This window comes from Anabrus simplex, chromosome 4 (assembly GCF_040414725.1).
Source record: "Anabrus simplex isolate iqAnaSimp1 chromosome 4, ASM4041472v1, whole genome shotgun sequence".
Taxonomy (NCBI): Eukaryota; Metazoa; Arthropoda; class Insecta; order Orthoptera; family Tettigoniidae; genus Anabrus; species Anabrus simplex.
The window spans coordinates 313,737,058-313,753,911 of record NC_090268.1 but is presented as its reverse complement, the minus strand read 5'-3'; positions in this window follow the sequence as shown (position 1 = coordinate 313,753,911).

The window sequence follows — 16,854 nt, the reverse complement described above, 5'->3', positions numbered from 1 at the left end:
CTACTCAGCTGTGAAATTATGCTGCACTATGTCCATTGACCTTTATCACGGACCATTCTAATAATGTTTATAGCATTCTATAGGGTGACGTCATATGCAGCTGTTTGTTGTGAAGAGAATAGGAGAAAGTGAGTGAGTTCTTATCACCAGTTCTCTCAGCCTGCTGGGCGCTGATCGCTTATCTCGGCTGTTCATGTATTATCGTTATCAAGCCGTCTATCTGATCTGAGAGCTTAGTGAAGACTTTATTGCTCATTGTTTGGTAACATACCTTATCGCTTACCAAGCTGTACGTGACATTTATGAGTGAAAAAGACGAAGTACTGTGGTAAACAAATATTATCCAGGTTTAAAGTGTCGGAAGGGTCAACAGGATTCCTCAACATCATTCACAAATTTTAAAGTGCGGAAAGAAAACAAACTAATCATCCTACTTCGTATTAACCTTAAGAAGATTTTACATCTTCTTCCTAACCTTTCTTAAATTATGTTGACTCTGTAAGAGTATCTAGCCGAGTTTTATGGCCGGATGTCCATCCTGACGCTAGTCTTATACGGCGCGATATGATAGATTCACTGTTGCGTGTTTCTGTGGTGTGCTCTTTGTAAATGATATACGTGTTAAGATGAACGCAAACATTCAGTCCCAGAGCCAGAAGAAGGAACCGCGTATGCCTAAAATCCTCGGCCGAGAATTGAACCCGAGTACCTATGAACCGAAGGCTACTTTACTGACTATTCATCCAAAGAGCCAGACTTTACGTGGACTTCATATACTTCCATACTTTTACATATTTTACATAACATACCGTATTCCATAATTTCCTAGGTTCTTTACATACATGTCCGCCTGTGTGGTGTAGTGGTTAGTGTGATTAGCTTGCACCCTCGGAGGCCCGGGTTCGATTCCCTGCTCTGCCACGAAATTTGAAAAGTGGTACGAGGGCTAGAACCGGATCCACTCAGCCGCGGGAGGTGAACTGAGTAGATGGGGGTTCGATTTTCACCTCAGCCATCCTCGAAGTGGTTTTCCGTCGTTTCCCACTTCTCCAGGCAAATGCCGAGATGGGGCCTAACTTAAAGTCACGCCCGCTTCCTTCCCTCTTCCTTGTCTATACCTTCCAATCTTCCCATCCCCCCATAATACCCCTGTTCAGCATAGCAGGTGAAGCCGCCTGGGCGAGGTACTGGTCATTCTTCCTAGTTGCATGCCCCCGCCCCAAAGTCTCACGATCCAGGACACTGCCCTTGAGGCTGTAGAGGTTGGATCCCACGCTGAGTCCGAGGGAAAAAGCAACCCTGGAGGGAAAACTGATTTGGAAGGAAAGATTTCACATACTTAGGTGGCTAACACGTACGTAAAAATTATTCTCAATTGGATGCTTATGACGATTTAATTAAACAATCTGACAACGCACCCTTGGCAAAAACAAGCGAGTAATCGATGTTCGTTTATTTGTCTATTATTTCATGATCTTATTGTTCCCTCAGTTAACTTAAATTGTCCTAAATCCATTAATACGACCAAAATCTATTATTATCTTTGCTCTACCATCAAAAGCTATCCATCAATTCAAAGCACTGAAAGCAAAGCAAAAAAATAAATAAATAAATAAATAAATAAATGTCCGTACAGTTCATGAAGACACTGGGAACAGTAGTTCCTCTATTCGTAATCTCAACGCTAAGTGGGATATAGTTGTTAGCTATATGGTCGGCTAGTTTTGCCCTCAGGAATGAATCTGAATATCTACAGCTTTACCACGTCTTGTTCGTCAAAGAAGCGAGGCACGTAATCGACAGTCCTTGCAACTCACTTAATGAGGCAACAATGAAGAGGCCTTCTGGCCCCAACAAGGCAGGTTCGATCCTGGCTCAGTTCAGTGGTGTTTGAAGGTGCTCAAATACGTCAGCCTCGTGTCGGTAGGTTTACTGGCACGTAAAAGAACTCCTGTGGGACTAAATTCCGGCACGTCGGCGTCTCCGAAAACCATAAAAGTAATTAATGGGGCGTAAAGCAAATAACAGTACTAAAGTCGCACTAACAAATCGAAGGTTTTCGGTGACGCAAGGATGGAGTGTGAAGATACCAGCCGTGGGTTTAACCGAGGTACAGCCCCAACATTTGCATAGTGTGAAAATGGGAATCCACGAAAAACCATCTTCAGGGATGCCGACGGTAGGATTCGAACCCACCATTTCCCGAATGCAAACTCACACCGACGCAACCCTAACCGCGTGGCCAACTCATTCCACCGTATCAAGATATAAGCTTAATGGCTGAAATTATATTGATTATACAACAATAACATTTATATTTTATTTACTCTGCATTCATGAAATAATAAATGGCATTACATAATTTCTCTTAATAATAAATGAATAATAAATAATTGGCCTTCAGCAATCACAAATATAGGAAATTTAACTTTTATTTAAAGTCAGGTCAATATACTATAGATTAATAAATAGACCTTGTAAAATTAAGTAAATAACCACTAAAATGACTCTTCCCTGGTATGTAATATGAGTTTACTAATCGTTGCCATTATTTTGTTTCGAATATTTGGTTTTATAGAACGTTGAATGAAATACAAATTCTAAGTCTCCCTCTTAATTAATTGTTGTCAATGAAGTTTTCTTCAGGGGCTGCCTGGCCGAGGCGGTAAAGTCGTACTCGGTTCGCCCGGAAGGACGTGGTTTAAAATCCTCGTCAGGAAGTCGTCAGATTTAAGACACGAGTTTTCCACTTCCGGAGGTGCATATGGCCCTGAGGTTCACTCAGTCTACACCAAAAATGAGTACCAAGTTAATTCCCGGGGGCAAAGGCGACCGGGCGTAGAGCCAACCACTCTACCCCATCACGTGTCGAGGTTACGAATAGTGAAAGCCTTTACCTTCCACCCCTCCCAGGGCCTTCATGGCCTGTACGGAGAAGACTTTGCTTTGCTTTGCTTTGCTTTGAAGTTGTCTTCGATACTGAATTTTTAGCCACTTCATAACAAAACCTCTGTTCACTGCGTTGTGCGGGCTACGGAGGGGCCTGGCCTATCGCTCGGTTTGCTATTAGGGTTGGGCAGACCGGAACATTCACTTCTTCCGCAACATTAGGAGCTTGAGGCGGAGTGTTTCGGTACACAGTGCCGAGACACGGGACACAGGACACAGGGCTGAAACTGCGTCCTAGAGAGAACTCCGAGAGGCAACAGGACATGCTCCGCTTCAGCTGGAATGTGCCTGAACCGTACGTGCTGTGCCAAGGCCGCAGTAGATAGATTAGTTGGCCTTGGCTGTGTCTGCCTGTCGATACCGGCTGTGAGCCGCCCTGTGTTGGAGTGTCAACATTTTTTCATCCAGTTATATCTTTAATTCCAAAGCGATGACCCATATTTTTCTTGGGCTTAAAAGTTTCCTTAAAGTCCAAATTAATTTTTAACATCAATCCCCGAGAAAGTGTTGAGGGAAATTTTCGAGATATTGAAGATAGTAAATGGAAGTTGAGAGGGAAGGAATTCGAAGTGCAGAGAGCATAACAGCACGAAAGTACATCAATGTCTTCATCCAGTTATATTTTTAATTCCAAAGCGACGACCCATATTTTTCTTGGGCTTAAAAGTGTCCTTAGAGTCCAAATTAATTTTTAACGTCAATCCCCGAGAATGTGTTGAGGGAAATTTTCGAGATATTGAAGAAAGTAAATGGATGTTGAGAGGGAAGGAATTCGAAGTGCAGAGAGCATAAGGCGGGGCGCACATTGGGATGCAGGCGAAGCAGCTAAAGCAGTGCAGCGCAGATCAGATTTTTGTAATCCACACAAATCACTGCACCATCGCAAGTTGACAGACAGGGCAGGACAGAGCAGAGCAGGCCGGTTCTGCACCTACTTCCATCTACCACGCGCAGTCTTCGAAACACAGTTTCCTGCGCACGTGTCACGCAGTTAGTTAAGAAATGGAGGAGAAAATTACCACAGCCATTCAGTCTCACCATGTTTTGTAGGTATATGTGAATCATGTGGACTGCAATGCAGTATGTACGTATGTATGTATGTATGTATGTATGTATGTATGTATGTATGTATGTATGTATGTATGTATGTATGTATGTATGTATGTATGTATGTATGTATATATGTATGTATGTATGTATGTATGTATGTATGTATGTATGTATGTATGTATGTATTGCCCCCGTTTTGCCCGGCAGCCCAGCCGGTAAGCAAAAGTCCCAGAGGCGGAGCGTTCGCTTACAGGCAACGCTAAATTGTAGAGGACAGGGACAACCTAAGGACTGACGACAAATGAAAACACTAAAAAGAAATGGCTTTTAACATTTATTAAATAAAATATTAGCACTTCCCAAATTCCATTAATATTTTCAAAATCTTGAAATAAAAATATTTAGCTCTTCCCTGCTAGAATTCACCCACAGTTCTTCATTAAATTGCGTTCTGCAAAGATACGAAACTGAGTGTTAATAAATCGTATTAGGAAATTAACTAACTTATTATCTGAGAAAATCCTATCTCAAAATATCAAAAATCTGATTTTTCAAATTATTAGTTAAATTAACAATACTCTGCGATTTATTTTGCCGTGAGTCAAATTCTTACCCCACATGGAAAATCAAATAATCATTTATATTAATTAAATATTATTCTAATTAATTACTTATGCTTGAAATTATTTAATTAAATTATTTTGAAGTCCAATATTCAACTCATTAGATTTTTACTCTTGTGTCAATTAACCTAGTGTTGTGCACAACTCACAATAAAGACTTAAAATTCTCGCATTGTAAAGTTAAACATTTTACATTTTGTGAGCTTAGTTCATTGACGCGATCCTTGCTTAAGTATTTCCCTAGAAGCAAAGATCCTAATCTATCTTATTCCGTCATAAAATTACTTAAAGATTTATAATTGAGCCAAATATGCTCGCCACAAAACAACAACAAAAAATCGAAAACTTTACGCGCTCAGCGTACACATATCATGACGAAACATAACCATGAAAATCACATTTACAAACAAAATCAGTCATTCATCCATCTCACATTCAAGCTTTGGTCCACGGTAATATTATCAAATAGATTTATCGAACCCTATCTCTTGATTTTTAAATTTAAATTTTATTTGAAATATGAGAGTTTCTCCCGATGACACTATCAGACAAGGGCTACAATTACGATCGACTGAAGTGTGATTGTAACAGGATTATCACTTTTTCAATGAAATAGATTCCACAACGATGTTCCAGGATAATTTTACAGTAGAAATCATCACTAAAAATTCCATAGAATTGCCTACAGTCATAGGTAAATAAGCATTCGCGCATACGGTCAATGAGTCACGACTACGTTATTTTTAATCTCCTATTATCTCAAATTATCGATCAATATGTGCTGCATAAGAAGAAATTATGTTCAAAGACACACTCTCTTCCTTAACTGACTCACGAAATGGACACACAAATAAAATCCTATCTTAAGATCCATTTACAAGTCTCAAAATACCAATAACAGTAAATGCAAAATTTGTGGACATTCAAGCCACGACCAATATTCCAGGCCAACATCTACTTCAATATAGCACACATTAATCATTTATAAGCACAGTAATAATTACACTCATGACCTTTAAACATTCTATTAAACCGTAATAATGTCAATTATTATTATTATTATTATTATTATTATTATTATTATTATTATTATTATTATTATTATTATTATTATTATACGCGCGCGGTCGCGTCATCGTAGGCTATGGTTTAATGAAATCATAGATGACTCTATCCTATCTCGAATCTATGATAAACCACAAAACATCAAGGAAAAATCCTAAATTCACAGACCACGTCGATATTCTGTCCCAAATAATTCAAAAATTATTCCATCATTATTTTATAAATTAATAAATGTTATCGCGTGGGTCAAATATTTTTAACACTTTCCTCGACTTATCATGGGACAGTGAGAACATGTCACGAAGCACTCACTCAAATAGAACAAATTATAGGTCCCAAATACACTCTCACACACATCAAATCTACCAACACCAGTGAAAGAAGAGTGAAATTCCTAACTACAAAGACTATTAGAAATGATCTCAAATATTCAAGCAAGGACTACGTCTACATAATTATTACAACAGAGAATAGAGAAAAGTAAAATTTAAAATCTTAGCTGTAGTAGACTTGGCTTCTGGACTCTGTTGATGATCAGTGAATATTTAACCAAACTCCATCTCCGATATTATTCTCCCCTGGGCTGAATTATGCCTCACATTTTAGTTACACATGGCTGCAGCAGGCGAGGACTTAGGACAATTACAAACTCCGTCGTAATGCTGAAGTTCCATTCTTCCGAAATAGTTCAGGACTGCTAGGGATCTTCCGTCTTCTGGTGAAAGCTGAAACTAAAAGGTCTGTTTTAGAAATAGTTCCCAACACACACTCGATTCTCCAAGCTGGCACAGTTTACGTACTTTAAATTTTCCCTCAGATTTATAAAATTAAGGAAATCTGAACTGCTGCGTTCCCAATATATCCGTATCTCAAAATTTCCTCAGAAGCAGAAAAAAATATCGTCTTTCATCAAATGAATGCTTGTAATGTTCAACGTCGGATACGCCGTCTCCAATAACACATGTGCTCGAAGCAATTATTCCCGTAGACAACTGAAGACACTCAAAACAGCAAAAGCAAAAGAGGAAGATTCCCCCAGATACATGGGTATTTATTTCTTCAGGACGTAGGTGTGTTTGTTAATTGAATTTTATTGGCTGAGATTTAGCGATCGGGCTAACCTTGCGATCCAATTGGTTAAATATCATGACGTCAAAATCTCAAAGTATTGATCGCTTTTAGTCTGGTAGAGTTCATGTCCACGTGCTACTCATCTGGTGTCTTCAACAAGGCACAAAAAAAACCCAGACTCGCTTACATGGCAGGGGGGAAACCTGTTTCACAGCGGGCTAGCCGACAGTGCAGAGTTGAAATATCCTTCCTGGATGATAATTTTATGCATTGTTCCACCCCAGTAATAAAATATTGTTTCCATACAAACCAATAACCAATTTTCAAGGGCGCAGTATGTATGTATGTATGTATGTATGTATGTATGTATGTATGTATGTATGTATGTATGTATGTATGTATGTATGTATGTATGTATGTATGTATGTATGTATGCATGTATGTATGTATGTATGTATGTATGTATGTATGTATGTATGTATGTATGTTCGTGAGAAAATGGCTGAACAGAATTTAATGAAAATCGGTTTGTAAATTCGGGGAATAAGGCACTGCAGTCTAGGCTATAAATCATTTTATTCACGCTGCGTAACAAGGTAGTTTAGAGAAAGGCCTAAAATGTAATCCACCGAGCAAGTGGCCGTGCGGTTAGGGTCGCGCATCTGTGAGCTTGCATTCGGGAGATACGGGGTTCGAACCCCACTGTCGACAACCGTGAAGATAGTTTTCCGTGGTTTCCCATTTTCACACCAGGCTAATGCTGGGGGGGCTGTACCTTAATTACGGCCACGGTCGCTTCCTTCCCATTCCTAGCCATTTCCTATTCCATCGTTGCCATAAGACCTATCTGTGTCGGTGCGACGTAAAATATATAAAAAATAATCATGAATTAAATTCTTTGCTTAATCCATATGAACGCCGAACATCGGTAACATAGAAATATTGTTCAGTCTTGTAAACTGGCGAAGGTGGTTGTTCTTATTTCGATTGTTTTAAGCTGAATAACCGCGTTGCCATCAGCACAAGGGAAATTGTGAAGATGACTAACAAAATGAGAAAAATCGCGAATGCTTGAAGAAAAAGAAAAAAGAGCCTCTTTATACTGGATGCCCCAGTATCACAGAGTCTAAAGAAAACATGTTATTTCTGGGAACCGATGAGACCCTGTGTGGCAATGTGCGCTCACGTCCACTTCGCAGTTTCGTAAGCTTCGCGCTGTTCGGCTCTGCTCTTCCCTGCTCTGCGGCCGTAACTGCTTTTCAATTTGCACCCGGCCTAACAGCACGAAAGTACAACAATGTATTGACCCAGTTATATTTTTAATTCCAAAGCGACGACCCATATTTTTCTTGGGCTTAAAAGTTTCCTTAAAGTCCAAATTAATGTTTAACGTCAATCCTCGAGAAAGTGTTGAGGGAAATTTTCGAGATATTAATTACTCACTAATTACTCACAATACAGGCCAATACATTCAACTGGTGAAAATATTCTTGAATTGGTTACTTTTAAACACCTGCACAGCCATTTTAACCGTGTTATGTGTATTTTATATTGACCGGAAAAATCTTAACCTAAAAGCATCCTTTAAACGTGATTAGTGGGTGCGAATTTCAGTGTTCCGACTGTTCGTTCACGTTCCCTGCAGCATTATGCTGGACCATGGCCATAACTACACACAAGCACACACCACACAGCACGTTCCGTACAGGCACATTCCCAGTTCCCACTGGCGCGGAGCATGTAATGTTGCCTCTCGAAGTTCTCTCTACACTGCGCAGTTACAGTCCCGCGTCCCGTGCGCCCGCTGCACAGTTCAGCTAGTAGGCGAAGGGCAGTGCATAGTGGCGCTTCTGATGGGACAGCGAGTCAGTGTCTCCGGCTCGCTTGAGAATGTTTCGGAACAATTGGCGCTCGGTGTTCTGGAACAGAGGAACATAACTGTGCACCGGCACATTGTGCCGAAACATTGACATAGTGCCCAACCCTATTTGCTTTGCCTCGTGTAAAGGTTGGGGACAGATTATTGAGCTTCATCGTATAATGTGGATTAATTTTTTTTGATAACCTGTGTCGGTGTGTGTGTGTATTCGTAATTACCTAGAATTATGTTTAAGAAGGAAGTGGACGTGGCGTGTGTGTTTGGTAAGACCCTGGCTTTAGAAAGGTGTAATAACCGGGAAACTACTCCGAGAATGGTTGTGTATGAGACTTGTACCCACTCCATTGATCAATTATACGTTATCTGAGCCTGAGTTCAGCTTATCTTAGACCATCAAAAACAATCTGAAATTTGTGGCAGCGTTGGAAATCGAAGCCAAGCCGACCGGGCACCAGCAGGCAATAATATCGTAGTTTGACGAGTAAACTGGATCAAAAACCATTCTCTATCATCCAAAAATTGTGTTCTTCATATCATTATGTTGCCATAATTATTTTAAGTTATTGTACGCGTGTTTAAAGTCTCAACTACATGACAGTTTCCCCACTGTAAAACTTGCTTTAAACGGACCCTCTGTTGAGCAGAAATTTAACGGAAAATCACCTCAGTTCCTTGATTTGGGTATAAAATTTCATTACAAATTCAGACTGGATTAAGCGGAAATTGTCAAACGAGGCAACGGAATCCAATATAAGTCATTAAAAGGAATATTTCCAGTCTTCCTAGTGGATCGTTTAGCAATATTTTAACCATTCTGTATATTCTAGAAAGTATGCATGGCTCAGCATATAAATTATTTTCCAGTTTCTTTTTTTTTTCGGTGATTAACCGCTGGACATTTCCTTCGACCGAGTGGACCACCTGACAATCCACTTCCCGGGCGGAACTGTACTCTGGAATTCGTCACGCGTGGTTCGATAGTTCTCACTACGGGAAAAATAAGAAAAGGAGAAACGATTGAATGCAGATTTAAGACTTATAAAGATTTCGTCAGAAGTTGAAAGGAGAATTCGAACAGCATCTGAACTTATCAAATATATCCGTTGTAATTTCTGGGGCTAAAATTGTAAATTTAAAGGAAAATCAGGCAGTAAGTAATAAGACCACTAAACTGAGGAAGCTCTCTTCCATTGCTGTAGAATGTATTGTACCCTACAGGGCACATCAACACTGCAGGATCATACCTACCTGCTCATCTGTTCTTGCATACGGGCACCAGCTCAGCTGCAGTCGGCAGAAATGGTCGATAGTTGGGTTCTTGTGACGAGAGGATCATGGGGCTAGTACAATTATATTAAACTACAAAATGAGGAACACTTTCGCTGCGATCAGAATTTTTAAGCATACGTTTGTATTCACAACACAAGTTAGTTACAAGGATTGCACCTGTAGTGCCAAAATAAATGCCCCAAAGGCTCACGTCTACAATTCAAAAGAAAACATAATCTGGGTTATGACGTTGTGCTGAAGTTCGTCGATCTGTGAACCAGGAAACGAAACGGATGTGTCCCCAACATGGAAAACAGCATCACTATGCCTGCAACATAAAATGACATGATGGTAGAATTAAGGATACCCGCAGAGATTACCGCTATTATGAAAGTTTCCTCCCATATCGGGATATGTAAATACACAAAAATAGCAGCACAATAAGTGATAAAAATAATCTCAGATAACCTACTCTAGCGCCCTCAATGACATATTTACACGGACGTGAACCCACGTCCATCAGGCAGAACTTTGTGTCAACAAGGCAATCATAACAGTTGCATTGTGCCAAGATCACATTAGTAAATACGCAACCCTAAGAATGTGAATCAAACAAGAAAAGAAAAGGAGGTGAAATGGTTAAACTAAATGACGCACTGTTTTTGCAAAATGCTTCTCTGCCAAAGGAGAATGACCTACCTCCAGAGCGATTTAAAAATGGCCGAGCTCACACCACCACAGAGCAGGCGAACATTGACCCGCAGTCTGCACATACGCACCTGACTTCATTTAACCACCCACACGCGTCGCAGTTGAATCACATGAAGTGTTCTACCATACTATCACATCAAATCATCACCGTCAATATACGGCGCGTCAACAGTAACCTTGGGGGTCAGAGGTTCAAACCCAACGTTTGGCAGAGTAGCACAGAGTCGAATAGCGTTAAAACCTGCGCATCCGCTATCGTTTACGCCCGTCCAAGGCACGTAAATAGAGCCACTTAACTAAATAAATACCATCAGCATGCATGCCTTGCGTTATGCAGGTATGTCTGCCCTTCCCCTAGAATATAATGGGAATTACACATAGTGATCCTAATCCTACAAGGAAAATGTATTTAACGACCGACCCAAAGGAAAATATCCGGTCTATCGTACTCAAACAATACGTATCAACTAGGCACACTACATCTTGCCGAGTTAACAAAATTACATCATTGTCTGCTTTACATAAAAAAAATCTATCTACCCTTACCCTTTAGATATATCCAAACTATCTTAATATGCAGCCTGATGGGCCACAATCAAATCCTATGCTAATATTTACAAGCTTAATTCTACTATCTCTGCGTGACACCTTAACTCTACCACATGCCTAGTATCTCATGGTCCACTTATCTCATTATGAGGATCTTCTCCTCTCTCCCTCCGGGTAGGCTATCATGATTTAGCCCATCGTGGTAGAGGTCTCAGCCAGGGTCGGTTCTTGGAGTCCGGTCTTCCCGCCCCGCTGGTCAATGGTGCTGTCTTCTTCTTGAGGGATGCCTCGTTCAAGGTAGCGTCTTCGAAGCCTTCTGAAGTTCTTGCACCTCACTTCCCTCGGAATATCTCGACTTCTTACTACAATGAAATATTCACTTTAAACACAACGCAACATTCTGGACTTCATGTAGGTTGAGCTAACATACAGCGCTAACACTTTGCAATATACATTCCTCGTCCTCCATTCTCGTATAACTGAATACTCGCTAACTTGTGCACTATGTCACAAACTATTTTCTGCTCTAGAGACTATCCACTCGGTTATTGTGTTTTTATGCCCGCTTAATTTGGATTCCACAGTCTATCAGAGGATAAATATAGACCTCCTTAGCCGATCGTCCGCTCTTCCTCGGTACCTCGGGAGCTTCTCCCCTACCGCTGTTATCAGAGTCTATAAGTACGGCGTTCTTTTGTTGCTGATACAATTAACCACACGCGATCTCACTGATAGGTATCTGAACATCGCCCCACTTATAAATCTACCACCTGTAACTCTGTAAGTCACCGATCCACTGGATCAAAGTTATCGCACTGTAATAATTACACACTGTCTTTGTTCTGAACAAAAGGTTTCTGGCGCAATCTAGACAGACATGCGACGCGCACTGGCAGCAATATGATCGTCGACTGGATGATCTTCCCCCATATCACTCAGCTTTTATATGAGGCAACACACCAAGGGACGCCAGAGAAAGCCCCGAGAAACAACTTGAGTCTGGAATGTGGCCACTACAGAGCTTCCCACGGTGGTTCTGCTTGCTACATATTTATTGATCTAATTCTACGTTAATAAACCTAGAGGTATCTATAGCTTCGTAAAATCCTGGCCATCATTTCCAGCTTTTTATTTTCCTCAGAAACCTTCAATTACGGGAATTACGACTCAATTTCCGTAATGTGGTGGGCCTGTCTGCTCCCGCTAAAAATCTCTGTTAAGATGGCAGGTCTCTCCCCCAGACAAAATCCCATCTCTCTTTCTTTCTTCCTCACATATTCTTTCTTCGTCACACATGACCACGCCTTGCCTCGGGAAATCACCTTCTCGATTTCCGCGCCCTATATAGCATCACGCCCTCACAAGCGGCGTCCTACTGCAAAATTTTTACTGCGTTAAATATCCATTCTCGCGGTTAAATATAATGGTACAATATAGTAATATACCGGTAAGGAAACTCAACTTTATGTATTCTAATAACGTTTAACGTTTGTTCGAGTGTCTACCGATAAAATTACCGACCATTTTAAATTATTCTGATAATGGTTTACTTATTTTCAAGTGTCTAGTGAGAATCAATGGAGAATGTACACTTCTCTAGTCCGCCTTCATTAACCAGAAACCTGGCTTTAGCGAAAAATGCCCTGGTCCTTTGTGATTCCACCTAAGACAGGTTTTACTGTTCTTCAGACCTCGCAGGCTTCAGAGAGTTTTCACACAAAAATATTGACCCCAGGAGAGGAGATGGCAGGAGAAGAGAAGAAGCAAGGAAGGGAAGAACGGGAGAGGATAGGAGAAGAAGAAGAGAAGGAAAGGGGACATTTGAGGATAGGAGAAAAAGAAAAGAGTACAGGAGAAAGAAAAGAGAAGAGGTGGGGAGAGGACAGGAGACGAGCGAAAAGAAAGGAAGGGAAGAAGAGAAGAGAAGAGGAAGTAGGGGCGAAGGAAAAGTATAGGTAAAGGAACGACAAGAGAAGAGAAGAGAAGAGAAGAGAAGAGAAGAGAAGAGAAGAGAAGAGAAGAAAAGAGATTAATGTTCGAAACTCACACCCAATCATTCAAGAAATGTGAAACCACGGGAAATTATCATTAGGGCTGCCGATGGTGGGGTTCGAACCTATGATCACAGAAATGCAAGCCTACAGTTTCTACGAAACCAGCTCGCTCGATGGGACTAACTTATCTCTTTCTCAATCTCAACCCAGAATTAACTGCAAAATAACACTCCTGTAAGGCCACGTGGATTATTATCAGCGCCACCAGCTTCAGTGCCTAATCATGAACGTGTGATTGAGAGTAGAACTGTGTGAAGTAAGAAGACCTGTGTGATATCGTGTCCGAGGCTAGACATAGTTCTGGTTTGTCGCTCTTCTCTTTCGCATGAGTAATGGTCCCGTTACGAAAGATAACGAGGACGCCGACCTGGGAGACTCATTTGAAAAGCGCGCATATTGACAGTATATGGATTTCTTCTTGGAAGGGAATAACAAATTCACGAACTACAGTTTTGGCATTTTCTACTTCAGCGCCTATCTTCATAACTGCATTTGATAAAACACGTCGTGCTAGAAACTAGCCTAATTCCTGGGTCATGAACTTTCGCATTTAGAGTATTGAATCGCCTGTTGCCATGCTCAAAAGTGAGATTTGTGAGATTGCGTAAATTTACTGGCAAGTAAAATATCACTTTCTCGAAATTCCAGCGTCTCTTAATATAATTAATTGTTGAGGGAATGTTTATTTTTATTATTATTATTATTATTATTATTATTATTATTATTATTATTATTTATTTATTTATTTATTTATTTATTTATTTATTTGCTGGGGCCATCGAGGACCACGACCACATTTGGCAGTGAATTTTGTTTTCACTTCAACCTAGAATTCCCTCATTATTTCTGACTGGCCCTGCTTACGTTCCTCTGTCCAAGGGACACCGTACTTTCTTTCCGGTTGTTCGTCTCGGTTTAGCCATTTCATAACTATTTTCTTCGGAAGAGATCTCCTTCAAAGGCGTCTTTCAGTTTGACTTGCAGCGTTTGCTGGTCTTCTTTGCTGTTTCTAAACCAACACATGGTTTTAGGAGTGAAAGATCTGTTTGGTCAATCAGTTTCCGCCCATTCGTTTGAGGTGACCGTAGATTCGTGCCCGTCTTTTGCGGATCGTGTCTGTAATTGTCTCCATTTTGCTGTAGACTTCCTTCTTGAATCTCTTTGTTTTGTTTTGTTTTGTTTTGTTTTGTTTTGTTTTGTTTTGTTTTGTTTTGTTTTGTTTTGTTTTGTTTTGTTTTGTTTTGTTTTGTTTTGTTTTGTTTTGTTTTGTTTTGTTTTGTTTTGTTTTGTTTTGTTTTGTTTTGTTTTGTTTTGTTTTGTTTTGTTTTGTTTTGTTTTGTTTTGTTTTGTTTTGTTTTGTTTTGTTTTGTTTTGTTTTGTTTTGTTTTGTTTTGTTTTGTTTTGGTGGATGCCATTCATGTAATTGGATCCCATGATTCCCCTAATGATCCTGCGCTCCTTTTTCTCCAGTTCTTCGAGGAGTCCTTTATTGGCATTAGGGATAGGGTTTTGGCTGCATACGTAACTACATATTATTATTATTACTATTATTATTATTATTATTATTATTATTATTATTATTATTATTATTATTGTTGTATGTTATGTTATGTTATGTTATGTTATGTTATGTTATGTTATGTTATGTTATGTTATGTTATGTTATGTTATGTTATCATCCCGAAAGCTGGTTTGGACCTCAGGAGTTCCCCTATTAGCCGTCGTAGATAGCCAGGGCGTCACTGAAGAGGCACGCTAGGGAAATGATGAGTGAGGTAGTTTCCCGTTGCTTTTCTCAACGAGCCAGTAGTTGTTATTACATTTCACTTTGCCAAAACCACTTAAATGCACACATCAACTAACCCTATGAACCATTCATATCAGTAACTGGCTGCATAAGGAATGGCGTTACTAGCATCGCTCATAGCTAATTTATAATAATAATGCTATTTACTTTGCGTCCCACTAACTACTCTTTTATGGTTTTCGGAGACACTGAGGTGCCGGAATTTAGTCCCGCAGGAGTTCTTTTACGTGCCAGTAAATCTACCGACACGAGGCTGACGTATTTGAGCACCTTCAAATACCACCGGACTGAGCCAGGATCGCACCTGTCAAGTTGGGGGTCAGAAGGCCAGCGCCTTAACCGTCTGAGCCAATCAGCCTGGCTAAAGCTAATTAGCTTAATACATGTCATCAACGCCAAAAGTAAGACTGAGACAGGTCAATGAAAGTAAAAAGTCGAATTCATACCAGAAGACCAAGTGCATTGTAAACACTAGGTCTCACCAGCAAATGTATTATTACTAATTAATTAATGTCTGTTCGTTGCTGTCTATAGTGTCCATCATGAGTTTTTATACAGGAGTATATTGAAGGGGGCGGCCAAGGGATTTTGCCCCAACTGAAATTTCATCTTTCCTGGACTACTAGCAATGAAATTTATTTATTATTTTAATTAACATCATTCATAATTACAGATTTTATTATTATTTTAGAACTTGCTTTACGTCACCCGATACAGATAGGTCTTATGGCGGCGGTGAGAGAAGAAAGGGCTAGGAGTGGGAAGGAAGCGGCCTTAGGCTTAATTAAGGTACATCCTCAGCATTTCCTTGGTGTGAAAATAGGAAACCAAGGAAAATCAGCTTCAGGGTTGCCGATAGTGGGGTTCGAACCCACTATCTCCCGGATGCAAACTCACAGCTGCGTGCCCCTAACCGCACGGCCAACTCGCCCAGTAAATTCACAATTACATTAGATCAATCTATAATTCAGTGAATCGCACATAAGCGAGCTTGTGTGTGGGTTTGTATACATTGCTTACATTAAATACATTCTTCTTCTTCTTCTTCTTCTTATTCTTCTTCTTCTTCTTAATCTGCTTACCTCCAGGGTTGGCTTTTCCCTCGGACTCAGCGAGGGATCCCGCCTCTACCACCTCAAGGGCAGTGTCCTGGAGCTTCAGACTCTGGGTCGGGGGATACAACTGGGGAGGATGACCAGCACCTCGCCCAGGCGGCCTCACCTGCTATGCTGAACAGCGGCCTTGCGGGGGTATGGGAATTTTGGAAGGGATAGACAAGGAAGAGGGAAGGAAGCGGCCGTGGCCTTAAGTTAGGTACCATCCCGGCATTTGCCTGGAGGAGAAGTGGGAAACCACGGAAAACCACTTTCAGGATGGCTGAGGTGGGAATCAAACCCACCTCTACTCAGTTGACCACCCGAGGCTTAGTGGACTCCGTTCCAGCCCTCGTACAACTTCTCAAATTTCGTGGCAGAGCCGGGAATCGAAGCCGGACCTCCGGGGCCGGCAGATAATCACACTAACCACTACACCACAGAGGCGGACATTAAATACATTGCATCACAAAATGTTTTCAATGACAAGTGGCTAAAAATTGGATTAATGGGGAGTAAAAATATGACAACCATTTAGTCTTGATTAATTTGCCTATTTATCCTTCTTCGTTCAAATAGTTATTGGATGAATATATTTACAATTTTATATACGTAAGCCTATAAGGTTTACTTAAATGAAATATTGAACAAACTCTTTTAAAACACATATATATGCAGAAAATTCAGATACGTTTAGAGTCTTCTCCCTTTCTTTAATATCATATGTTTACGT